This window comes from Crocodylus siamensis, chromosome 7 (assembly GCF_052110815.1).
Source record: "Crocodylus siamensis isolate JL-2025a chromosome 7, ASM5211081v1, whole genome shotgun sequence".
NCBI classification, from domain to species: Eukaryota; Metazoa; Chordata; order Crocodylia; family Crocodylidae; genus Crocodylus; species Crocodylus siamensis.
This window is the reverse complement of record NC_143401.1, coordinates 16,482,172-16,506,816: the sequence shown is the minus strand read 5'-3', so window position 1 is coordinate 16,506,816 and position 24,645 is coordinate 16,482,172. Positions and strand designations below refer to the sequence as shown.

The 24,645-nt window shown below is 48.5% G+C and overlaps 1 protein-coding gene across 1 annotated transcript in view; it reads right to left on the bottom strand.

Moving 5' to 3' along the window:
- CITED4 (Cbp/p300 interacting transactivator with ED-rich tail 4) overlaps positions 1 to 24,645 on the bottom strand; it is a 36,800-nt gene continuing 12,155 nt past the window's right edge. Inside the window, exon 3 of the transcript XR_016443582.1 lies at positions 1 to 6,396. The gene's annotated coding sequence lies outside the window, so the exon portion shown is untranslated. The remainder of the gene's footprint in view (positions 6,397 to 24,645) is intronic.

Here is a 24,645-nt window from a genome sequence, read left to right as displayed (position 1 = left end):
TTTATGCATACCAGTAGGAATAATTGATGTAACCAATAGTTTTAGATGTAGTTTAGTTTTAATGGATATATTTATGTTCGGGTGTCTATATAGGTTGTAGAAACAAAGCTGCCTTGTCAATGAAGACCATAAATAAGGTAACAGGAAAACAAACTTGTGAAACTTCACGTTCTATCCTGGCGAAGGCAAGGGATAAGACATCCCCCCTTGTGGAAGTATAGCATTCACAAAAATAGAAATTTCTAGATAACCGATACCTTCTGCATCCACAAAAGAACTGGTTCAGTCCAGTTCTGAAAATGTCAGTCAAAGTGTAGCTCAATGCATATAATTAATGACTGTATACCTGTGATTGTAAAATTGAGAAGTTTGGGAGAATGAAGGAGTTGAGGAATTGTGGTTAACAAAAGTGCAGTGATCCTGGGGCCCTGTCAATAGCCATCCTCTCAGGCGTAATTGTGTTTTTGCATTCCCATTGTCTGATCTCATGGAAGTATCCAACTTCCCTAAAAGTGGGTATGGTACTGCCCCCTCAGACCATGGGGGGATGGGGATGGGGTGTGGCTGGAACTCCTGTGTCAGCAGGGTAAACTGAAGACCTGGATAGGGAGCAGGTGCACAAGAGGAACCTGCCCCTCTGCCAGCACTGCTGCTGCTGCTGCTGTCCCCAGCTGATCTGCAGGAGGTAGGGAGGCAGAGCTTCTCCTTCTGGACTCCAGCCAGGGGCTGTTGGGAGAGGCAGTCCAGAGAGCTAGGCTGCACTAGGGGCAGCAGTGTGCAGTTTTCTCCTTCCAGTGCCTGCTTCCTGCCCATCCCTGTGCTCTGCCTGCATTAGCTGTGGACAGCAGCAGCATGCAGATTCCTCTTTCAAGTGCCTGTTTTTGGCCAGCAGGGGATACCTGTTGGGGGGATGGGAGGCAGGCAGGGAGGAGGCACTGGAAGGAGAAACCTGTACACTACTGCCGTGTCCGCAGGCTAACCTGGCACTCCAAACAGCTGCAGTCCACAGCTGAATCAGGGCAGGAGCAGCTCCATCAGATCAGATGGAGGCAGCAGTGGCAGTGGTGGAAGTTGGGGGAGGGCATCTGCACTGCTGCACCTCCCTGGATCTGCCCCTGCCTGATCTGGATGCTATAAAGCGATTCTCTTGGGAAGGGACAGGCATGTTCTTTCTTTATGCCTGAGCCCTGTCTGACAAAGTGAACTCCCTTTGTCTTTACTGGGGATTGAGGGCTTCCCTTCAGGTAGCAACAGTGGCAAGCCCTGCCATGCCACGTGGTTGTGGGAGAGGCAGCAGCAGAGACCTGCAGGCTGCATGCTGGCCCCTCATGGGCTGCATGCATCCTATGGGCTGCATGCATCCTGCAGACCACCAGTTAGACAGCCCTGCTTTAATGAAAGGCCACAGAGGAGTGGCAAGAGTCTGCTCAGGGCAGGATCTGGTGGGATGAAAGTTGTTCAAACATCCTTTGTTGCTCTTCCATAACTTGAGAGGCTAGCAGATCAGAAATAAATGAACACTTAGAGGTCACAATGAGTTCCCTCTCTCCCTGTGGCCTCCCATCTGATTCTCTTAAAAAGCACAGCTAGCACTTTTCTATAGGCCCCGAAGGAACAGCCTGAACTCAGAACACCTTCCTGTCATTCCCTGAAACGGCCTCGTCCTCCATGCTTGGAATGTCACATCTGCCTGCTGCTGAGCAGGCCCCAGTGAAATGGAAGGAACAAAAGTGGTGTCTGAATGCAGACGCTGGCTGAATAAAATGAAGCAGATGCAGAGCCTTGCATTTTGAAAAGACAAGAAGGGTTTTTTTCAGTTCTGAAAGCTGTTTATTCTTCACAGTGTGCTGACACCAGAACGGAAAATGCCTTTTCCTGAACCTGGTTATTTATAAACAAGGGCTGCCTGCTGCTGCTGAGTCTTCTCATGCAAAGAGGAAGGGGTGTTTGCAAAGTTTTTCTTTTGTTGCCTTGAATTCAGTCAAAGATGTTTCATATTGTGGGGAAGAAAATGGAGCCTGATTATGATGTGTTCCAGGCATTTAACTGAACAAACAGATTTTAATAAATCTTTGGAGTTAATAAACTCCAATGAATATCTAATTAAGTCCTAAATGTTTCTGGTTAGCACTGCTTAAAACAGGATGTTGCAGAGGCTCTGTTAGGGAGATTACTCATTTACTGCAATCATTTAACTTTAATGCATGAAATAGCAATTAAACATGTCAGCAATGCACGTTAGGAGTAAAACAGGTTAGCAGCTGTTACCATTTTTGAAGTATACTTTCAGCATGAACACTGTTGAACACTGTTGCAGTTACCACTTAATTTTGCAGTGAAAATTGATAACAAGTCTTTGTGTGTAGGGGTAGATGTTAGTTTGTTTGTGCAAGTTCATATCAGAGAGTGTGTGTGTGCATGTGCATAAACGTCTGTGTTTGCATGCATACAGCTGTCTGATGGTATGTGCGTGCGTGCGTGTGTATTTGTGTAATTTTTGTGAATACATACATACATACATACATACATACATACATACATACATATACATCTATGCATAAATACAAAGTGTGTCTTAGTGTCTGTGCCTGAATGGAAAACAGACCAACCATAATTTATGGAGCACCACACTACGTCACTCTGACACTACCTGAATGCGTAACTGCATACTGTAACAGAGAACCTGGGGCTCTTTGTTATTTTAAGAGAGAAAGAGCCCAGGGAGAGCCCCAGGTTGGGGAAGACTGCTGTAGGAGACCTGGTCCAGGGATGTGAGGGATGTGAGTGCTACAATAGGACAATGTCTGTGTTAGCAGTAGGAAGCTTATTGCAGTGCTGGTTGCTCCACAGTAGGACTGTAGACTGAAGTCTTGCAGGGAAGACAAGGAACTGCTACAGGTAGGCTGCCATGGAGACCAGTTAGTGAGCCTAATTAGATAGCACACCTGGGGCCAGCCCTGTTGAGTCACCTGACCGGCAATGGGCAGGGCATGGGAGAAGGATAAACCAGAGCCAGAGCCAAGGTGGTCAGTCTAGCCTTGGAAGCTGAAGAAGGGAGGGCTCTGGGGGGAGATGCCTGTTGCTGGGAGATGGACTGTGAACATGCTGTGCCTGCAGACAGCACATGAAGGGCTGAGGCCTAGTAGCGGACTAAGGCCCATGGCTGGATAGGAGTTTTTGTATATGGCTAGAGGTCTAGCCAGCGTACTTTTTAGTTTTAGTCTTAACCATTGATTTGGGTTTGTGATTGTCAGGGGAAGGCAGCGGTTCCAATAGTGCCTGAGGGCACAGCAGTGTCTTGAGCCCTACCAGGGCCTAGGGCAGGGGTGCAAAAAATATGGTTCCCCTGGCCGCACCCTTCTCTGCCAATCAGTGGTGAGCGGTGGGGCTGCATGATGGGCAGCCCTTTTTACCAATGGGTAGTGAGGGCCAGAGGTGCTGGGTCCCCTTGGCCAACTGGGGGGCTTACGCCCCCAAAACATGAAAATACATGCTTGTCTCAAAATGTGTGTACACACATGACTCTGTATGTAAACCTGTATGCATGTATAGGCCTCCATATGTGTGCAGACAGGTATATGTGTGTGCAGGCACTTGTATATGTGTATACAGTGTTGTGTTTTCAGACATATAGGTGCATCTGTAAGTCTGTATGCACATACGTGTGTGTGTGAGTGGATACTTATGTACATGTAGGTCAACCTATGTGCAAACTTATGTTTGCAGACATAAATTTGTGTTTGTACTTGTCCATGTGTACATACCAATCTGTGTCTGAATCTGTTTCAGAACATTTCCACCAATCAGGTAACAGTTGGGAGGGGTTGCTCTGCCCCTGCTCAGAGGGGGGGGGTGGGTGCAAAGCAGAGTGACTGCCCTGGGCCCTGCGCTTTGGGGGGCCCTGTGAAGCTGGGCAGAGCAGTTGTGGCAACTCTACGCCGCCGGTTTCACATCTGGCTGCTCAGCACCATGTCCCTTCGCTGCCGAATCCACTGCCCTGGGCCCTGCACCCTGCTCGGGTCATCTCTGGGTGTGATTGCCTGACTTGGAGTGTGGGAAATGAGGGAGTGCTTGGTTCCAAGCCTTGGGTTCCCAGGGTCTGGGGGACATGATGAGGGGGTATAGTCAAGTAGGGAGTGAGGACACAGCTGGTTATTAGAATGATAGTTTTTCTCTGAACAAACAGTGCAAGGGAGCTCATTGATTAACAAGTGCCAACAAAAGAGGGAAAAAAAGGAGGGGGCACAGTAAATTTCTTCTGGTTATCGGATGTCTGTCTGTGACAGTGTGGGATGTCTGCAGGTTCAACCACACTTGCATTATAGAACACTAAGGCTGCTTGCAGACATTAAAAGAAAAACAACACCACAAACAGCGCTTTATTTTAGCCTCTGCACACCCCCACGCTGAGCCCCGTACATGGCCAGAGAGGCATCACGTTAGTTGGACCCAGCTCGCTTAACATCTGCGCACTTTCGTAGGGCTTTGGGGTGCTTTTATCTAATAGCTAATTGAATCAACTTTAGATAAGTGTCAAAAAGCCCCACTGAACCCTGTGATCTATACAGATACTGTGGAACCAGGCTGAAGTAATGTGCTGCTGCTTCCAGTAAAGTGTGCATTGTTTTTGTTTGTTTGTTTTTAATGTCTGCAAGCAGGCTTAGTATCCACACATAGAATTGATCCAGTTCACATTGAAATGTTTCAAAAGAGTACTTGATTTTCCACTTTTGAACCATTTCAGGCAGTCAGAGTGGGTTTAACAGGCTTATAGGTCTGTCTGTTTCAGGTTTAAAATAAATTTAAACTGATTTAAGTGTTACATGTGTCCTTACTCTTAATAGACTTAGGTATCTAAGTGTGATTCTATTCTGTGCTGTTCAAGCCCTGAAAATCCATTAATACACCTCTCTTGTAACTCCTTGTCATCTCACCCTTAATACTGAATCACAAAAAAGCAGTGAGGAGGAAGAAGATCCATCTTTTGTACCCTCTTTTCAGGGACTTCAGCAGGATGGAACAGAATTGCACTCATGTGCCTAAATCCACTTATGTGCCTAATATGTGGAATAAAATCTGGCCCCAAGTCTCTAAGTGTACTTCCATTTCAATATGTGCAGCAGCTCCAAAACTGCTTCAGTGTCTAGATTCTTTAGGGCTAGGAAAAGAAATTACATAAGCTGGTTTAAGTGATCAGAAACTGGTTCAAATCTGTAACACAGCAGAAGTTCAGTGCACATAAGCCACTTTCAAAATGTCTGAAACTGGTTTAAGATAAACCTGGATGGATGTATTATCAGACTTAACTGATTTAGGTTAAATCACTTTATTGAACTTCTGTCCCAGATCCCCTCCAGATTCAGGTTAACTCACAGTCCCCCAGAATCCCAAGGTACCTTGCACTTCCCCTGCAAACTCCTCTTCGCTCAGTGCCCAGGTCAGCTGGGCCACTGCAGGCATGTGTCTGCATTTCTGGAATCAAGTGAATGCCTGTTCACCTATCTAGTGGTGCAATCTACGCAGTTTAGACTGAACTGCAAAGATTGAATCAATTCAGCCTTGGGCTTTTTGACTGTGTGTACTTAGTCTAGTTGTCTAATTCTGCCTGAGCTCTGTTGTGATCCAGTTCCATTTTGGGAAGCTCATAAACACCACCTAAGTTCCCAAATTGTTCAATAGTAAAAAACCCACATAGAGTAATTGTTTGACATCATGGTGGTGGTGGTCATCTTTTGCTCAATGCCCTAATGATTAAGGCATTTTCCCAAGACATGGGAGAGACTGATTCTTGATGCTTCTCAGATTAAGGAGATTCAAACCTATATCTCCCATTTCCCAGGAAAGTGCCCAAACCACTAGGCAATAGTCTAGGTAGGCCTGAGGGCATCGTCAGTCCTTCCTGTTGAAACCTATAAGGAATACAAGAGTCATGGAGTCAGAAGGAGTCTGTGCAAGAGGGAAAGTGACTCTTGTCATTTTTTTCTGATGACTATTGCAAAATACACAAGCAGCACTGAGGACACTTAACATTCAGAAGACAAAGGTCCTCCATCAACAAGATCTTAATAAGCAGCCCCCAGCTCCAGTAATTCAGATTCCTGGTGAAACTCTGGAGAATGTTGAGTATTTCCCATACCTCAGAAGCCATCTCTTGCATAAGGCTTACATTGAAGAAGAAATCCAACGCCACTTCAAATATGCAAGTGCAGCCTTTGGACGCCTGAGGAAACAGGTGTTCAAAGATCATGACATCAGATTTGAAACCAAGCTTTTGGTTTATCAAGAAGGTGTAATCCCCACGTGACTGGACAGAGCAGAGACGTGGACAATGTACAGGAGACACCTCAAGTCGTTGGAGACGTACTATCAATGCTGCCTTCGGAAGATTCTTCAAATCTAGTGGGAAGACAGATGCACAAACATTAGCATCCTCTTGCAAGCAAACACACACGAGCATTGAGGCAATGATCATTCAACATCAATTTTGTTGGGTTGGCCATGTCATCTGGATGTCTGACTCCAGACTCCCAAAGCAAGTTCTATTCTCCCAGCTCAGTGAAAGCATACAGTCAAAAAGAGGGCAGAGAAAGCCCTGCAAGGATGCCAACTTGAAAAAATTGGACATCAACATCAGCTCATGGAAGACTATCACCCAGGACCACCCCAAATGGAGAAAGGGTTTGCTGCAAGATTCTCAGTATTTTGAAACCTAATAATGACAACAGAAGATGGAAAAGCAGGAGTGGCAGAAAATGCATGTTCCAGACCAAATCAAGAATCCAGAGCCTCCCACCCCACACAGAAACATGTGCTCAAATTGCAACAGAGTCTGATCCCAAATTGGCCGTGTCAGTCATATTCGGACCCACAGATAGGACAATCATGGAAGTCGGTCATCCTCAACTGTGAGGAATTTCCAAAGGAGAAGAAGAAACAGCATTGGGAACAGGGGCCAAAAACCAGGGCTCCCCCTGCTTAGGAGGGTGCATTCTGACTGTAACAAGTAAGCAGATTAAGTAACTTTAAAAGAAATTGAATACATATGGGTGTAAGCAGATAATTTAACTCTTTCAGGCCCTCTCTACACACTGTACAGAAGGAAATAAAGTCACCTGCCCAGGCCATGCCTGTAATGGAGTCAGGGACTCCTGTTACTTTAAGAGGAGAAAGCAATAGGCTAAAGCACAGGTTTTCAAGCTTTTTCTTACTGCATACCCCCTTCCAGTTTTACCAGCTGCCTGCATACCCATACCAGCATACAGTTTATATTTTAACCCCATTAAATGCCAATTATTATTATTATAATGAAAATTAAATCTGCCATTATACAATTTTTCCTGAGGATCCCCCAGAGATGTCTTGCATACCCCAGGGGTACATGTACCACAGTTTAGGAACACCTGGGCTGAAGCACTCAGCAGGAGATAGCTGAAATGGGGCAAGCTGCATTTTGAATAAGCAGCTGAGAGAGAGCCCAGCAGTAGGGATGCAGACCTTGAGGCCTAGGACTGCTAGGTAACCAGGGAGGTCTGCAGGGCAGGGGAGCCAAAGCTGCTTGTTAGGCTGACCAAAAACAACTGTGCCCATTTTCAAAGGCAGCAGGCAGAAGACTAGAAGGGGCTAGGCTTGGCTATACATAAGCTCAGCTTCTAGGCTGGGGCTGGCAGTCTTATGCTTTAGGTTACAGGAGAAGGAGCCAAAGGCAGAGCTGGCTGTCAAATATCCTGTGAGCTGGGGCATCAAGTCAGCTCCTGGGGGGACTGGGGCAACTGTTATAGCCTTTAGGGCGTTTGGGATGAGTTGTAAGCAGAAGGTTAACACTTTGTTCCAGTTACTATTATTTTTTTGCGTGTTTATGTTTAAACACTAGAGGACTACATATATAAACAGCTGTACCCTGTACAGGAGAGATCATGCTGAAAAAAGGGGCGGGGTGTAGCTCTCTGTGTGAAGAAGAGCTACACATCCCTACAAGCTGAGATTGGCACTCAAGGAGGATGACTGGAGACCCTCTGGGTTGGAATATGAGGGGGATGTGGCGAAGGGGATACAATGGTAGGAGCTTACTACAAACCTCCAAATCAGGAACAAGAAGAGCTTGACCATGAATTTGCCAGGGAACTGGCCGAGGCTGCACACTCTCGGTGCATGGTTGTCCTGGGAGACTTCAACTACCCGGACAACTCATGGGAAGAGCACTCAGTCAAATCCGATTGGTCCCAAAGCTTCCTCACATGCGTGGATGAGCTTTATCTGTCTCAAGAAGTTTATGGGCCAACAAGAGTTAAGGTGCTGCTGGACCTGGTACTGGCCAAAGGGGATGATCCAATCAGTGACAAGGAATTAAAGTGAGCTGGGTGACTGGAAAAGGGCCAATGTGGTTTCCATTTTCAAAAAAAGGAGGAAGGAGGACCCAGGAAACTATAGGCCACTTAGTCTTACCTCGATCCTGGGTAAGCTTTTTGAGAGAATTATTCTGGCACATGTCCGTGAGGGGCCAGCAAGGGAGATTATGCTTAGGGGCAACCAGCACGGGTTCATTAGAGGTAGATCCTGTCAGACCAACCTGGTGACCTTGTATGACCAGGTCACAAAATCTTTAGATGCAGGGGTAGCAGTGGATGTAGTCTTTCTGGACTTTAGGAAGGCCTTCGATAATGTCTCTCACCCCATTCTCATTAAAAAACTGGGGAACTGTGGTGTCGACATCTACACAGTCAGATTGGTCACTAACTGGCTGGAGGGCTGCACCCAGAGAGTGGTGGTGGATGGGTCATTTTCGACCTGGAGGGATGTGAGCAGTGGGGTCCCCCAGGGCTCGGTCCTCGGGCCCACACTGTTCAACTTCTTCATCAGCAACTTGGATGAGGGGGTAAAAAGCACCCTGTTCAAATTCACAGATGACACTAAGTTGTGGGGGGATATGGGCATGCTAGAAGGAAGGAATAGGCTGCAGTGGGACCTAGAAAGCTTATGGGGTGGGTGGATGAGAACAGGATGGGTTTCAATACTGACAAGTACAAGGTGCTGCACCTGGGGAGGAAGAACCAGCACCATACCTACAGGTTGGGGAACTCCCTTCTTGTCAGTGCAGAGGCAGAAAAGGATCTTGGAGTCATCATTGATGCCAAAATAAACATGGACTAATGGTGTGGGGACGTGGTCAGGAAGGCCAACCATACCTTGCCATGTATCCACAGATGCATCTCAAGCAGGTCCAAGGAGGTGATCCTCCCCCTCTATGCGACACTGATCAGGTCACAGTTGGAGTACTGCATCGAGTTCGGGGCGCCGCACTTCAGGAGGGATGTGGACAACACGGAGAGGGTCCAGAGGAGGGCCACTCGCATGATCGGGGGTAGCAGGGCAGGCCCTATGAGGACAGGCTACAGGACCTGAACCTGTTCAGCCTCCACAAGAGAAGGCTGAGGGGGATCAGGTGGCCTGTTACAAACTAGTCAGAGGGGACCAGCAGGCATTGGGGAAGTCCCTGATTCCCCGAGCACTACCCGGAGTGACTAGGAATAACGGTCACAAGCTGGCAGAGGGTAGATTCAGACTAGACATCAGGAGGCGCAACTTCACTGTCAGGGCAGCTAGGATCTGGAACCAACTTCCAAGCGAAGTGGTGCTGGCTCCTACCCTGGGGGTCTTGAAGAGGAAGCTAAATGAACACCTTGCTGGGGTCATTTGACCCCAGTACTTTTTCCTGCCATGGCAGGGGGTCAGACTTGATGATCTGCTCAGGTCCCTTCTGACCCTACCAAATATGAAATTATGAAACTATGAGACAGTGATGATGAGTTGATCATTTTCACTAACCATCGCAAAGCTGGCAAGTCAGTCAGCAATGCAGTAGTCCTTGAGTTTAGGAATGCTGACTTTCATAAGCTCAGGAGGCTTGTTCTTGAGGCCTTGAGAGGCCTTAATTTGACAGGGAGGGGAGTTCATGATGTGTGGTTGCTCCTTAAGGAAGCGATCCTAGAAGCTCAAGGGAAGTCCATCCCAACCCATAGGAAAGGCAGTAAAACTCTCAGCAACCCCCTTGACTCAACAGGGAACTCATGGACCTCCTACATTTAAAATGAGAGGCTTATAAAGGACGGGAGACAGGAAACACTACTACGGAGGAGTATTCTGCATTGGTCTGCACCTGTAGGGAGCGAACTAGGAAAGCCAAAGCTGCAACCCAACTCCAACTGGCTACACGAATCAAGGGCAATAAAAAGTTCTTCTTCAAAAGTTCTTCAGGAAGTTGGAAAAAAACAACAAGGGCAACATTGGAGTCCTGCTAAACCAAATGGGGCAGCTAACAACTGAAACCCAGGAAAAAAGCCAATCTGCTTAATGATTATTTGCATTGGTTTTTCACCAGCCCAAAGGGACTTCCCTGCCTAACATGATATGGGATGACCAGGGTGAGGGTGAATATATGCCCACCATCTGCTTAGATTTTGTGAGGATGGAAACCCTCAAATCAGCTGGTCCAGATAGATTGCACCCAAGAGTGCTAAACGAACTGGCAGTCATCATAGTGCAGCCACTGGCAAGGATATTCGAGAGCTTGTGGTGCTTGAGCAAAGCACCTGAAGATTGGAAGAGGGCCAATGTGGTGCCTATCTTCCAGAAAGGGAGGAAAGAAGATCTGGGAAACTACAAGTCAATCAGTTTGACCTCAATCCCTGGAAAGATCTTGGAAAAAATTATCAGGGAAATCATTCTTGACAGGCTAACAGAAGGAAATATTCTGAGGGATAGCCAGCATGGGTTTGTTGCAGGTAGGTCTTGCCTGACAAATCTCATTTCCTTCTATGACCAGATGACGTATCACCTGGGCAAAAGGGAAGAGGTTGATATCACATATTTGGACTTTAAAAAAGCCTTTGACCTGGTGTCTTATGATGTCCTCATCGAAAAGTTGGGCAATTGCGGCCTTGACTACCCTATGGTCCAACGGCTGGGGAACTGGCTCCGACGCTGGACCCAGAGAGCGGTAGTTGATGGAACCAAATACCAAATCAACGTGGCACTCAGTGACCAGTGGTGTCTCCCAAGGCTCCATTCTTGGGCCTGTACTCTTCAGTGTCTTTATAAACTATCTGGACTCTGGTGTCAGAAGCAGATTGGTCAAGTTCGCTGATGACACCAAGCTCTGGGGAAGATCATCCACACTTCAGGATTGGCTGGTGATCCAGGCTGACCTTGGTAGGCTTGCAAGGTGGACAAATGAAAACCTGATGGCATTCAGTATGGAGAAATGCAAGGTGCTCCACCTCAGGGAGTGTGGGGGAACCCATATCACACTTATAGGCTTGACAATGCTACGCTCACTAGCACCACAACCAAAAGAGATTTGGGGGTCATGATTGACCACAAGATGAACATGAGCCACCAGCGTGATACCGCATCCAGCAAAACTAACAAAACTCTGGCTTGCATCTACCGATGCATCTCGAGCAAGACCCAGGATGTCATCCTCCTGCTGTACTTGGTGTTGGTGAGGCCGCAGCTGGAGTACTGCATCCAGTTCTGGGCTCCACAATTTGGGAAGGATGTGAAGCTTGAAAGAGTCCAGGGGAGAGCCATGCACATGATCAGAGCACAAGAGAACAAGCCTTATGAAGAGAGGCTGTGAACCATGGGTCTCTTCAGCATGGAGAAGCTTAGGCTCAGGGGTGGTTTGGTGGCAGCCTATTCTAATATTATAACAGCCTTAATCTGTCTGTCTGTCTGTCCATAACACTTTATTCATGCTCTGATTGGCTGGCAAACAGCCAATCAGAGTGTGAATAAGCATTTGAACAGGACGTGGCAGTGGCGGATGGCAGGGACACAGGGGATGGAGTAGGGAGGAGCGAACCTGAGTGGGTGGGAAGCTGGCCCACTGCGGCAGTGTGGGGGCAGCAGCGGGCGCAGCCTGGCTTGACACAGCAGCAGTGGGGGGAGGGGTGGAGCAGGTCTTCTCTCTCCCCGTGGGCCCAGGTCCGCTCCCCCGCCCCCGCCCGTCACCACAGTGGGCCGGCTTCTCCACCCTGGGGCCCAGTCCTTCCCCGCATCAGTCCAGGGCCCACTTCTCCCCTCCCTGCACCGCTGTGGTGGGGAGGGGGGAGCGGGCCTGGACCCCAAGCAGCAGGAGTGAAGGGGGGAGTGGGCCCAGATGGCGGGGGGCACAGGGCCCCGTCCCCTCCCACTCCCCCCCGTCATTCTTGGCAGGAAGTTGGCTAGTAAGTACATCATGGGGTGTGCATCAGGATCTGGGGGAACGCCTGCTCACCAGAGCGCCCCAAGGGATGACAAGCTCCAATTGTCACAAATTCCTGCAAGACCATTTTAGGCTGGACATAAGGAAAAACTTCTTTACTGTCCGAGCCCCCAAGGGCTGGAATATACTCCCTCCAGAGATGGTGCAAGCACCTACTCTGGACTCTTTTAAGAAACATTTGGACACTTAGCTTGCTGGGATTATTTGACCATAGCTGACTTCCTGTCCTTTGGGCAGGGGGCTGGACCTGACGATCTTATGAGGTCCCTTCCAGCTCTAATATCTGTGACATCTATGACTGAGTTGTGGCTATGGGGAAGGTGTGGAGGCCACAGGGGTACCTGGGGGGCACCCAGCATAGAGCCTTGCTAGAGTCAAAGCCCCTAAAGGCCGGTGTAGAGCAAGATGGGGCTGAGGCCCAGGAGCCCAAGATCTGAGGCAGGCCCTGGGCTGGGGGTTCAATGTGGGGGAAGGGCCAGAGGAAAAGGACCAAAGCCATGAAGGCTGAAGCCCAGACAAGGGTTTTGGGGCCTGAGGGGGCCAGTGTTAGTTTGAGGGCAGGAGGCTCCCTCCAAGTGACAACAGAGAGATACCTGTGAGGTATGGGCGAGCACACTTACAGCCCCTAAAGCAAAACCAGAGCTGTTTTAAAGGGGAAACACAGCCTCTGGAGTTTGGGGCAGAGGAGCCCTGGAGTTTGGAGAAAAAGAAGGGCTATACAAAGAGGAAAAATACTCAGGAAGAAGCTGCCCCAACCTCTGGGGCAGCCTCCCCAGGTAAATACCTTAAGATCAATTTGTAGTAGATGAGGTGAGGGAGGCTAGGAAGTATAGGCAGGTGAGTCTGACCGATGGGAGGTGTCAGATACGGGGGTAGATCCCTCAAGCCTGTCACAATGTCCTGTCACCTTCTTTCAAGATCTTCAAAGCACCTGAATTCCAGTTAGTGACTGAGGACAGCAACTGCATCTCAGATATAGTTCATTGAGCACATCGTCACAAAACAAAAGCAGTCCCCTGCTGCGGGAGCTGGGAATCTGTCACGATGGTGCGCCTTGTCCATTACAGCCAAAGACTCAAAGGGCTTGCTTGTTTTCATTTATTTTTAATTAAAAATGAATTCTCTAGGGATACCGGCAGGGGTTCTGTGACCCTTTCTAGCCTCTCTCCAGGACACAGCTGTAGCCCTGAAGCTCCCTGGGGCAACACAGATGAAGGGTGCACTGCCAACATACTCCTGTTCATAAGGCCTTGGGGGGAGCAGCACCTCTCCGTGCTTGAAACTCCAGAGCAAACCAAGATTGAGACTGACCCTTAAAGCTGCTGGCATTACCAGTTTTATGTACATCCCTAAGGACAGTGAACATTCTGCACACAGCGTTCGTGATACATAAAAGCAAAATTATTCAGGCTTTCCCTTTCTCTAGCATCTTTCCTCATAGATCTCAAAACAGTTCATAATGAAACAACAGGTTGGCATCATACAGGGGAACAGCCTGCTCTAGAAATACAGTAAGACAGCATAAAGGGATTCAGTCTGAAGTGAAGTAGAACCCTTCCTCCCCTTTCCAGGCTTGGGGCACATCTCTTTTGCTGTATCGATCTTGGCTCTACAACTGACAGACCATGCGTATGCATTTCTCCTCCACCCTGCTTGTGCTGTTTGGATGATGTGATGAGTGTTCATGAGTCAGCTCCTCTGAGCTCACAGAGATGTTTTGTCCATTGTGCTTCCTGAAAAGTGTCAGGGGCTGAAGCTGGGGCGCTAGGGAATTAACTGTGAAGGCAGCACAAAATCCATCCCAGCAATGCAGGCAGAGTCAAGCCCATGAGTGGGGTGGAGACATTAAGCCAGGGACAAATGTTGAGGTTAATACTGGCAGGACAGTAGCCTCTTACTGAGGACAGGCAACCAGAACTGGAGGAAATCCAAGTGCAGAAGGACTGGACAGCTGCAGAGTTCAGGATTCTTCACCCCAACCCTCTGGTCTGGCACTTTGCTGCTTGCAGCTGGTCATGGGACATGAGTCTGAAAAATGCTGCTTGTGTAGCATGGTCCAGACAAACAACCCCTGGATCCATGAGCCAAGCAAAAACAACTTCTGGAAGATCCAGTACAGAAACAGCATCCCAGCTGCTCCTGTGAGGACGTAGGTGATGAGCAGGGGATACAGCACTTGGAGCCAGAAGTCAGCTCTATCATCCAGGATACCAAGGACATCTCCATAAATTCTGTGCATTGCAGCGCTGGAACCAAGTGCAGGGTTTGGCCCAAGATGTTGAAACTCTTCTCAACTTGATTTAACAACCTGCAACCAACTGTTTTCTTCATTTACAGTTGAAACAGGAAAAGCAGGACTTGGTCCATATTTTAGTGTAGCAACTATGAGGCAATTTAACGGTGGGCTTAACCAACTTAGGAACATCATGAACCACATCTTTGGTGTTGTAACAGGCCATAAACAAACTCCATCCTTGAGCTTATGGAATCCAGGATAGACCCTCAGTGCAGAAATGTTGCTAAAAAGTGGGGGACAGAGTAACCATAAAGGGATTGTCATCACCAGGGTTTCACTGTACAGCCCAGAGGACAGGCACACCCCACAAAAAGAGGTCTCAATTAAAATACAAGGAAATAATTAACAAGGTAACACAAAGTGCCATCTGGGCATTCAGGACAGGATTGTGGCTACTTAGCTGAGATTTAGATGCTTGTAAAAGCAGACAGTTTCCAAAACATCTAGAGTTTATCCTCTATTATTACCTCAGACATTCTGCTTTAGATTACCACTTGAATTAGCCAGATTTAAAAATGGAATTTACTGTGAAAATCCTTAGCTTTTCTGTTTCATTCACAGAGCAGCTGAATTTCTTCAGTCCCACAGTGAAAGCTGGATTAGGCCTGGGGACCTGGCTGTCGTCAGAGCGAGCCTGCTCTCGGGAAGTAGGAGGACAGTGGCAGCTTCCAGTGAAGGAAGCAGCAACCCCACCTCTGACTGTGGATGGTGAGAAGCTGTAATGAGGGTTTTGAACATTCATTTTCAATTGCTCTAAATGAAGTAATGCCCCCTATGTTTTGATAGTGCTGAAGTTAAGTAGCAAATGAAAAAAGCCACAAAAATTGTATCTTATAATGTCCCTTACTGTTTCCTGCTAATTGCACTCATGCCTCCCTCTCTGCTTCTGGCCTGCTAGTCAAGAAAAAGAGAAAAGAAGATATGGTGCAAAACAGTAATAAAAAATAGAAACAGAAAGGGGGTGATTTGTTTGGTTTGTGTTTGCACAGCTTTGAAACCCAGGGAAGCACAAACAATGCCTGCAAGACACAAGTGAGTGCACATGTTTGTCTTCAGTTTGGCTTCCTCCACATCAGCACTGCCCCCCCTTCCCCCCCATACCGTAACACTACTTAGAGTGAGTTCAGCAAGTCAGTGCTTGCTCCATTCCTATCACTCTGGGCCGTGTGGGGCTGCTTCTTCTAGGGCGTTGCATGTTTATCAGAGCGATTTCCTGGAACCAAAAAAATGCAGTGTCAGTTCCATCCTTAGGGAGGGCATATGCAAACGTCCAACAGCTAAGACTGTCATGGCTTGATTGCTACCTTCTGCTGAGACCCAGTTCTTGAACCTGGTGATTTTGCAGGCTGCAGTGGTCCCAAATCTGCCTAGACCTGTTGTAATGATATTTCCTGCTGTGTCCCTTTGACTCCTGCTTTATTTGAATGTGGGAGAAGAATCAACACTTTGGGCAATAGCTTGGGAAAGACAAAGCAAGTTTGCAGTTTGTCCATTGTGTTTCCAGGCCAGCCTGCTGGCTGTTTGGCGTATGACTGTTGGGAGAGGGAGCCTTCAGCTTCCAGGTGAGCAGTTCAAATTTAGCTGTGGTCATGCCCACAGACACTAAGTCAGTTTGAAGGGAATAGAGAGTTTCTCTGCACCTAAAGACTATCTGGATTTGAACAACTACTGTGGATGCCCCTGACATTGAGATTCCAGGCTTACTACCTCTGCCTGCAGTGCTGACACAGCACCACATAGTAACAGAATTAATCCAGCCCTACAAGGGGAGATCCCACACTTCAGCACGTGCTGTAGTGCTGACAAAAGAACATCCCTTGGTCAGCGCTGTATCTCCATTCTTGCCACTTGTTTCTACAGGTGGAGGGGTATAAGAACAGGACATAGTGCTCTCCACCACAGGCTTAGAGGGAGGTAGGAAGAGAAAGGCGCCAGTTTGCCTCCTCAGCTGAAGCCCCGTCAGCTGAAGTCAGGAGCATCTGGACCTGAATCCACTTTTGGCCTTTCTTTTCTAGCTGCCTGGTGCCCTATATATCCTGGCAGTGACATTTTGCTCATGCCACCCCAGCTGGCTTTGTTGAACCCTTGCTAGAAAGCTCAGTGGAGGAATCAGACATGTTTCTTTGACTCCAGAGCAGCAGTAGGGTGTCAGAAACCACAAGTGTCTGATTTTGTCATTAACTAAAAAGCCTCAGCTCTTATTTGTCTGATTTTTTCATAGAAAATAACTTACTCTCTCAGCTGGAGATAAGCTGTGCTCCCTGTTCAGTTTTAAACTTGTGTTGCAGGCCCAGCCTGCTGTGGAAGAATTGCATGACAGGCTTTTAGCACAAATCTCTCCAAGGATGAGGTTTGGGTATATAGAATCACAGAGAAGTACATCTTGAGGGATGTCTGGTTCTTCCCTATCTAAATCGTCCTAAGCAAATCCTTCTCCAACCTATTACTAAAACTACCCTCTCATGCAACCAGAAATCATAGTACCCTACCCTGCCATAGTTAAAGCAGGGGGACAATGATGGCCAATGTCATGCTTCTGCAAGGGTTCTTAAAATACACTCAAAAGATCCAAAGAAGAGGGCCATGCTCCCTCACTACAGAGGAAGGCAAACATCCCACAGTCTGTACCAGTCTGATTATGGTGTAAAATTCCTTCCTGATCCGAAGTGTGATGATTGGTTTGACCCTGAGCAGAGGGGCAAGACCCTCTAGCCAGAAACCTAGAAACCCAGTACCTCTGAGGAAAGGTTAAAAATGAACATACAAATAAAACCCTGATACATGCAGCAGTAAGAGAGGAAAACAGATTCCTTCCTGGCCCCATGCAGCAACCAGCAAAGCCGAGAAGCATGGGAACATAGTACAGCATAGGCATAGCTGCTCCTAAATAATTCCTGACCAATGCTTATCCATTGTCTTCTTGAACACACCCAAGGATGGGAATTCCACAGCTTCCCTAGGCAGTCTACTCCACTGCCTCACTGTTCTAACAGTGAAGCAGTTTTTTCTGATACCAAGTCTAAACCTGCTTTGGTGCAAGTTCAAGACATTGGCTCACATCCTGTTCTTTGCAGCTAGAAAGGAAAGGTGTTCTCCCTCATCTTGAAGACGGCCCTTCAGATATTTGCAGACTGCTATCACGTCCCCTTTTGTATACATTTTCTATGAGCTGAACATGCCTATTTCCTTCAACCTCTTCACATGACTTGCCTTCCAAGCCCTTTATCATTTTTGTCACCTGCCTCTGAATCCTCTTGGACTTTTCCATGTCCTTTTAAAGATGTGGAGCCCAAAACTATACACAATACTCTAGATGAGGCCAAGTGAAGAGGCCTCATACCTCCTGTATGTTGCCCCTAATGCTACTATTGATGCAGCCAAAAAACTCATTCACCACTTTTGTGGCTGTATCACACTGCAGACACATATTGAGTCTGTGATCCACCAAGTCTCCTAGATCCTTTTCCTTAGTGCTGCCATCCAGTCTGGTGTCACCCATTTTATATTTGTGTTTTTGATTATTCTTCCCCAGGTGTAGCATCTTGCATTTATCAGCATTGAACTTCATCCTGTTAACTCCAGCCCAACTTTCCAATCTGTCAAGATCTTTCTGCATTGTGCTCCTGTCCTCCACTTGCAATCCTTCCTAATTTTGTGTCATGTGCAAATTTGCTTAAGAAGCTCTCTATTCCAGCATCTAAAGCATTAATAAATATTCAACAGCACAGGGCCCAGGACTGTTCCCTGTGTGACTCCACTCCAAACCTCCTGCCATTCTGATATGGATCCATTTATAATTACAGGTTTCCCTCGATTTATGCGGGTTCTTTATATACAGATTCGCTCTTATGCGATGAGCATATTTAGACCCATAATTCGTCATATGCGAGGTAAATTTGCTCTTATGCAATCAGCATAGTTCCCTCCCCCACTCAAGCAGGTAAGTCTGTGGGGGGAGGGGAAAGGGCCCTGGCCCCACTCACCCCAGCCCCGGCTGATATCTGCTGGGAGGGCAATACAGCAGTGTGCAAGCAATCCAGAAAGTTTTTGGAGAGTGTTGGGGACAACTTCCTGGTACAAGTGCTGGAGCAGCCAACTAGGGACCATGCTTTTCTTGATCTGCTGCTCACAAACAGGGAAGAATTTGTGGAGAATGTAGTAGTGGATGACAAGTTGGGCAGCAGTGACCAAAAGATGATTGAATTCAGGATCCTGAGGAAAGGAAGGATGGAGAGCAGCAGAGTAAGGACTATGGACTTCAGAAAAGCAGACTTTGACTCACTCAGGGAATTGATGATCAGGCTCCCCTGGGAAGCCAGACTGAGGGGGAGAGGAGACCATGAGAGCTGGTTGTACTTTAAAAAAGCTTTACTGAGAGTGTGGGAACAAACCATCCTGATGTGCAGGAAGACTAGTAAGTATGGTAGAAGACCAGCTTGGCTTAGCAGGAAACTCTTCAGTAAACAAATCATAAAAGGAAGCTTATAAGAAGTGGAAACTTGGACAAATAACTAGGGAAGAATATAGGAGCATTGCTCAGGCATGTAGGGATGAAGTTAGGAAGGCCAAAATGCAGTTGGAGTTGCAGTTAGCAAGGGACATGAAGGGTAACAAAAAGGGGTTTCTACAAGTATGTCATTAGCACAAGGAGGATCAGGGAAAGTGTGGGTCCCTTACTGAATGGAGGAGCCAACCTTGTGACAGAAGATGTAGAAAAGCCTGAAGTGCTCAGTGCCTTATTTGCCTCAGTCTTCACAGGCAGGGCCATCCCGGGGTGGGGGGGAGGGGCAACTTCCCTGGGCTCCGTGCTTTAGGGGGCCCCATGGACAGTGCTGTATAGGCCCCATGGTGGCTGCAATGTGTCACACCTGCCAAGCGCCACTGGCTCTGCTGCCACACCAAGCACTGCCAGCTCCAGCTGTTCGCCAACACCCTGGGCCCCACACAGGCTGATGTGCCCTGGGCCTTGCCCACCCCTAAGGATGGTTCTGTTCACATGCAAGGTCAGCTTTCAGACTACTGCACTGGGCAGCACAGTTTGGGGTTTGAATGTCAGAAGCCTTCAGTGGTGAAAGAACAGGTTAGGGACTGCTTAGAAAAGCTGGACATGTACAAGTCCATGGGGCTGGATGGGATGCATATGAGGGTGCTGAGGGAGTTGACTGATGTGATTGCAGAGCCATTGGCCATCATCTCTAAAAACTCATGGTGATCAGGAGATGTCCCAGATGACTGGAAGAGGGCAAACATAGTGCCCATATTTAAAGAAAGGGAAGAAGGAGGATCCAGGGAAATACAGACAAGTCAGCATCACTTCAGCCCCTGGAAAAATCATGGAGCAGATGCTCATGAAATCCATTTCTAAGCACTCGGAGGAGAAGACAGTGATTAGATACAATCAGCATGGATTCATGTGGTGGAGCACTAGTGGGGTGCTTGCCACTTTAGGGCTATTGCAGGCCCCGGGGAAGCCTGTTTTTGGCATTCCCTGATAAACATTGTAAGGGGGAAGGTGGGTGGCAAAAGCACTTGAAGATCTGGATCAGGTAGCAGACAGGTGTGGCCCAGCCCTGAGGAGCAGGGCTGGAGGCAACAGTTTACTGCCAGACACAGAGGAAGCAACAGCTCCCAGAGGAGCTGCTGCTCTGAGAACGGCTCAGAGGTAAGGATGAGGCTATGGGGAAGAAGGAGACCTCATTGGTCCCGGGAGTGACTTAAAACTGCACCCTGCTGGGGTAGGGAGGCCTGGTGGTCCTGCCTGTGGTGGGGTAGGGCCAGGAAATGCCAGGTTCGAGGACCATCCCAGTGTAAAGTGGCCTGGGGTGCCTAAAACCCTGCCCCCACCATCTGGCGGGTCACATGATAACACCGGTGGGAGTAGTGGGGCCAGGGACACCTGAGCCTATTGGGGTGCAAGTCCCTGAAGAGGAGTAGTGAAGGCCAGGTAAACCTTGAGAAGCACCTGAGCTTGAAGGGGTGGAAGACCCTGGAGAGGGTCAGTTGAGGCCCTGGTGAGAGGGAATGAGTGGTGGGCCAGGCATGCCAACAAGTGGCACCTGAGTCTGCACAAGTGTTCGATCCCAGAGTATGGGGTGGAGTAGAGAGTGGCAGTAACGAAGCCCTGTGAGTGAAGGGCATGAGTTGGGGCCCTGTGGGCAGGGACTTGAGTGGAGGCCCAGCTAGCATGGGGGCCTGAGGTAGGTCCAGGTAAGCCTTTGGGTGCCTGAGGCTGCAGGTGGGCTGGAAGCCAATTGGAGGGCAGCGGTGGCGGAGCTGTGAGGAGAACAGGGGATGAGCCATCAGCTCCTTGATGGAAAGCAGCTGGGGGGAGTCAACACAGTATTGTGTAAACTGCCCAGTGCTCGCTCAGATGAGGGTAGTGGGAGATGCCCAAAAAGCTGCACACTTGCTGGCCGGGGAGTGAAGAGTAGCAAGCCTGAAGACCCTTTGGGAGAGGGCAGGGTGAATGTGGTCCCCAGGAGAGAAGGGGTGGTACGAGTGATGCCCAGGAAAGGTGGGATGAAAGAGACCGGGTGAGACCTGGTGGAGCGTGAGAGGTCTCAGTGAGAGGGAAGTGGTATGAGCCCTAGCAGGGCAGAATGTGAGAGGCTCATTACTGTGATGAATTGGGCCCAGCCTCAGGCTGGAGCTTAGCACAGCTGTGAGCAACATCTGCGAAGCGTGGGGCATGTATAGGGATGGTTAGAGCATGTACATTTGGCCCTTGTCAATAAGGCAGTTGAAAGGCAGCCCCCTGCCTAATTGTGAACATAATTATCTTTGACGAAGGCATGGCAGGAGAGTAGGCAGGTGGCATAGCCCAAAAACAGGTGGGTGGCAAGCACAGTGCTGGTCGGGGAGTTCCCACTTGTCATAATTTACTAGGGGCAAAGTCATGCTTGACTGACCTGATTATCTTCTATGATGAAATGACTTGCTCTGTGGATGTGGGGAGACTGGTGGATGTGGTATACCTTGACTTCAGCAAGGCTTTTGATATGGTCTCCCACAACATTCTCCCAAGCAAGCTAAGGAAGTATGTGCTGGATGAATGGACTGTAAGGTAGATAGAAAACTGGCTACATCATTGGGCTCAGAGGGTAGTAATCAATGGCTGTATGTCTAGTTGACAGCTGGTATCACGTGGAGTGCCCCAAGGGTTGGTGCTTCATCAATGACCTGGAAGATGGCACAGAGTGCACCTTCAGCAAGTTTTTGTATGACACCAAACTGTGGGGAGTAGTGGATACATTGAAGGGTAGGGCTGGGATTCAGAGTGCCCTAGACAAATTGGAGGATTGGGCCAAAAGAAATCTCATGAGGTTCAACAAGGACAAGTGCAAAGTCCTGCACTTAGGATGGAATATCCCATACACTGGTACAGGCTGGGGGCTGACTGGCTGGGCAGCAGCTCTGCATAAAAGGACCTGGGGATTACAGTGGACAATGAGATGAATATGAGCCAGCAATGTGCTCTTGTTGCCAAGAAGGCTAATGACATACTGGGCTGCATTGGTAGGTTAGATATTAGGAAGAATTTTCTCAGTAGGAGGGTAGTAAAGCACTGGAACAGGTTACCCAGAGAGGTGGTGGAAGCTCCATCCCTAGAGATTTTCAAAACCTGGGTAGACAAAGCTTTAGCTGAGATGAGCTAGTTGGGGATGGTCCTACTTTGAGCAGGGGGTTGGACTAGACAAACCTCCTGAGGTCCCTTTCAGCCCTATTTTTCTATGATTCTATTCTATGAAAGGCATTGAAGACTTGCTATCAGGGGAATGTAACCCAGGGCAAGAGGAAGCATGTCTGCTTTGACAGCAAGTTACTGTTGATGTTTGGACTCAGTGCGGATTTAGTTTTATGTTATGGCCTGTGTGCTTATTCTGTTGTTACAGTTTAATCTGGTGGTTTGGGTTTGGGACTGTTAGGGGTTGGCAGAGGTCGCAATAGTGCCTGAAGTATGCAGGTGTCCTGAGCCCACCAGGGGTTAGGGGCCCAGGACGCGGAGTGGGCTTTGGCTTGAAAGTAGGCAGCAGCCAAGAGAGAACCAAAGTAGGCTGTGCCCAGAGCAGGGTGGAGACAGGACCAGGGGCCCAGACAAACAGAGCCAGAGTAGATTCAGTGCCCACAGCAGGGCAAGGACAGGACCAGGAGTGTCTGAGAAGAAGTGACAACAGGGCCAGGGGCCCAGGATCCAGGGAAGAGAGAGAGGGTCTGGAACCTGGAAGCTCAGTCTGGCATAGTGGACTGGAGCTAGAGTGCCCAGCAAAAGAAGAGGGGCAGAGGCTGAGAAGCCCAAGGCCCTGACAAGGGAGCAATGGCACAGTAACACCTGTGAGGCATGGGCATGGTGTAAGGGGCAGGTGGAGCCATGTAATAGGCACCTTAAGGCCACAGGTGCTGTGGTGTGGTGTGAGCTGGTCAGGAGGACCCACTTAGCCAGAGAAGGGCAGAACTGAGTCCAGAACAGGATCTGGAAGGAACCTGCTGGCAGCTAAAATAACTGGGGTTCGCTGTAGGACCCTATGGCAGCCTCCCTTTTGAGCAAACAAATACGTTGATGTGTAGCAGGCAAGTGAGAAGGGGAGGACACCCTAGACCTGGAGCAGGGCAGGGATTGTGAACCTAACAACAGTTTGCTATGATTTGTTCATAGTAAATCTATGCTGGCTGCTCATGACTGGCCTTTCCTATCTGGGATGCTTGTAAATAAACTTCCTTTTGATATGCTCCAGTAATGTCCCAGGTATCAAGGTGAGGCTAATCAGTCTGTAATTCCATGGGTCCTCCTTCTTCCCTTATCTGCCTTTCTGCCATCTCTACAGTCACCCACATTTCACAGTATCCAGGAATAGGGGCTGCTGGCTCTTTTGGACTAGCCTGCATGAGACTCCCAGAGAAGCTGAGAAATATCATGCTCCTCAATCTTGTTTGTACGGCCACTAGTGAGTGAACAGGTTCTTTCACCTTCAAACTCAAGGGCAGGCATCTGCCTTGCTCCTTCCTGCATGGGTACTAGTGTTTCCCTTGGGGTGCAGCCAGTTGCCCTGGGTGCTCATATAGGGGGGGCACATAATCAGCAGCTACCCTCTCTGGACCTCCTAGGCCTAGGTGCTGCAGCCAGCCCAATTCTTCCTACTGCCTCTACTCCCATGCTGCCCAGGGCACAAAACCTGGCTGTTACTTGTCTGGGTGGAGCTATCAGTTGTGTCGTAAGAAAGATAGGAGAAAGCCTCTGGAATTAAGGCCTGTCACTTGTTATTTCATAGATTTCATAGACATTAGGGCTGGAAGGGACCTCAGAAGATCACTGAGTCCAGCCCCCTGCGCAAAGGGCAGGAAGTCACCTGGGGTCATAGGATCCCAGCAAGATAAGCCTCCAATTTGCTCCTGAAGGTATTCAATGTAGGTGCCTGAACCACCTCCGATGGCAGGCTGTTCCAGACCTTGGGGGCTCAGACAGTAAAGAAATTCTTCCTTTTATCCAGCCTGAAATGGTCTTGAAGTAGATTATGACTGTTTGACCTCGTCATCCCTTGGGGCGCTCTGGTGAACAAACGTTCCCCCAGATCCTGGTGGCCACCCCTCCTAAACTTATATAGGTGGCCAGCAGATCACCCCTGAGCCTGTGCTTTTCCAGGCTAGAGAGCCCCATGGCTCTCAGCCTGTCATCATAAGGTCTGTTTTCCTGACCTCTGATCATGCGCGTGGCTCTCCTCTGGACCCTCTCAAGCTTCTCCACATCCTTTTTGAATTGTGGAGCCCAAAACTGGATGCAGTACTCTAGCTGTGGCCTCACCAAGGCTGAGTACAAGGGGAGAATGACGTCCTGGGATTTGCTTGAGAAGCATGTATGGATGCAAGCCAGCATTTTGGTTGCTTTACTAGCCGCAGCACCGCATTGCAAGCTCATGTTCATCTTATGGTCAATGATGACCCCCAAGTCTCTTTCTTCCATAGTGCTAGCCACTGTAGCGCTGCTGAGCCTATAAGGATGCTGCAGGTTTTTCTCCCCAAGGTGGAGAACCTTGCATTTTTCGGTAATAGACCCTTCTTTAAAGGTTCACAAAATATTTCCTCTGATTCAGCT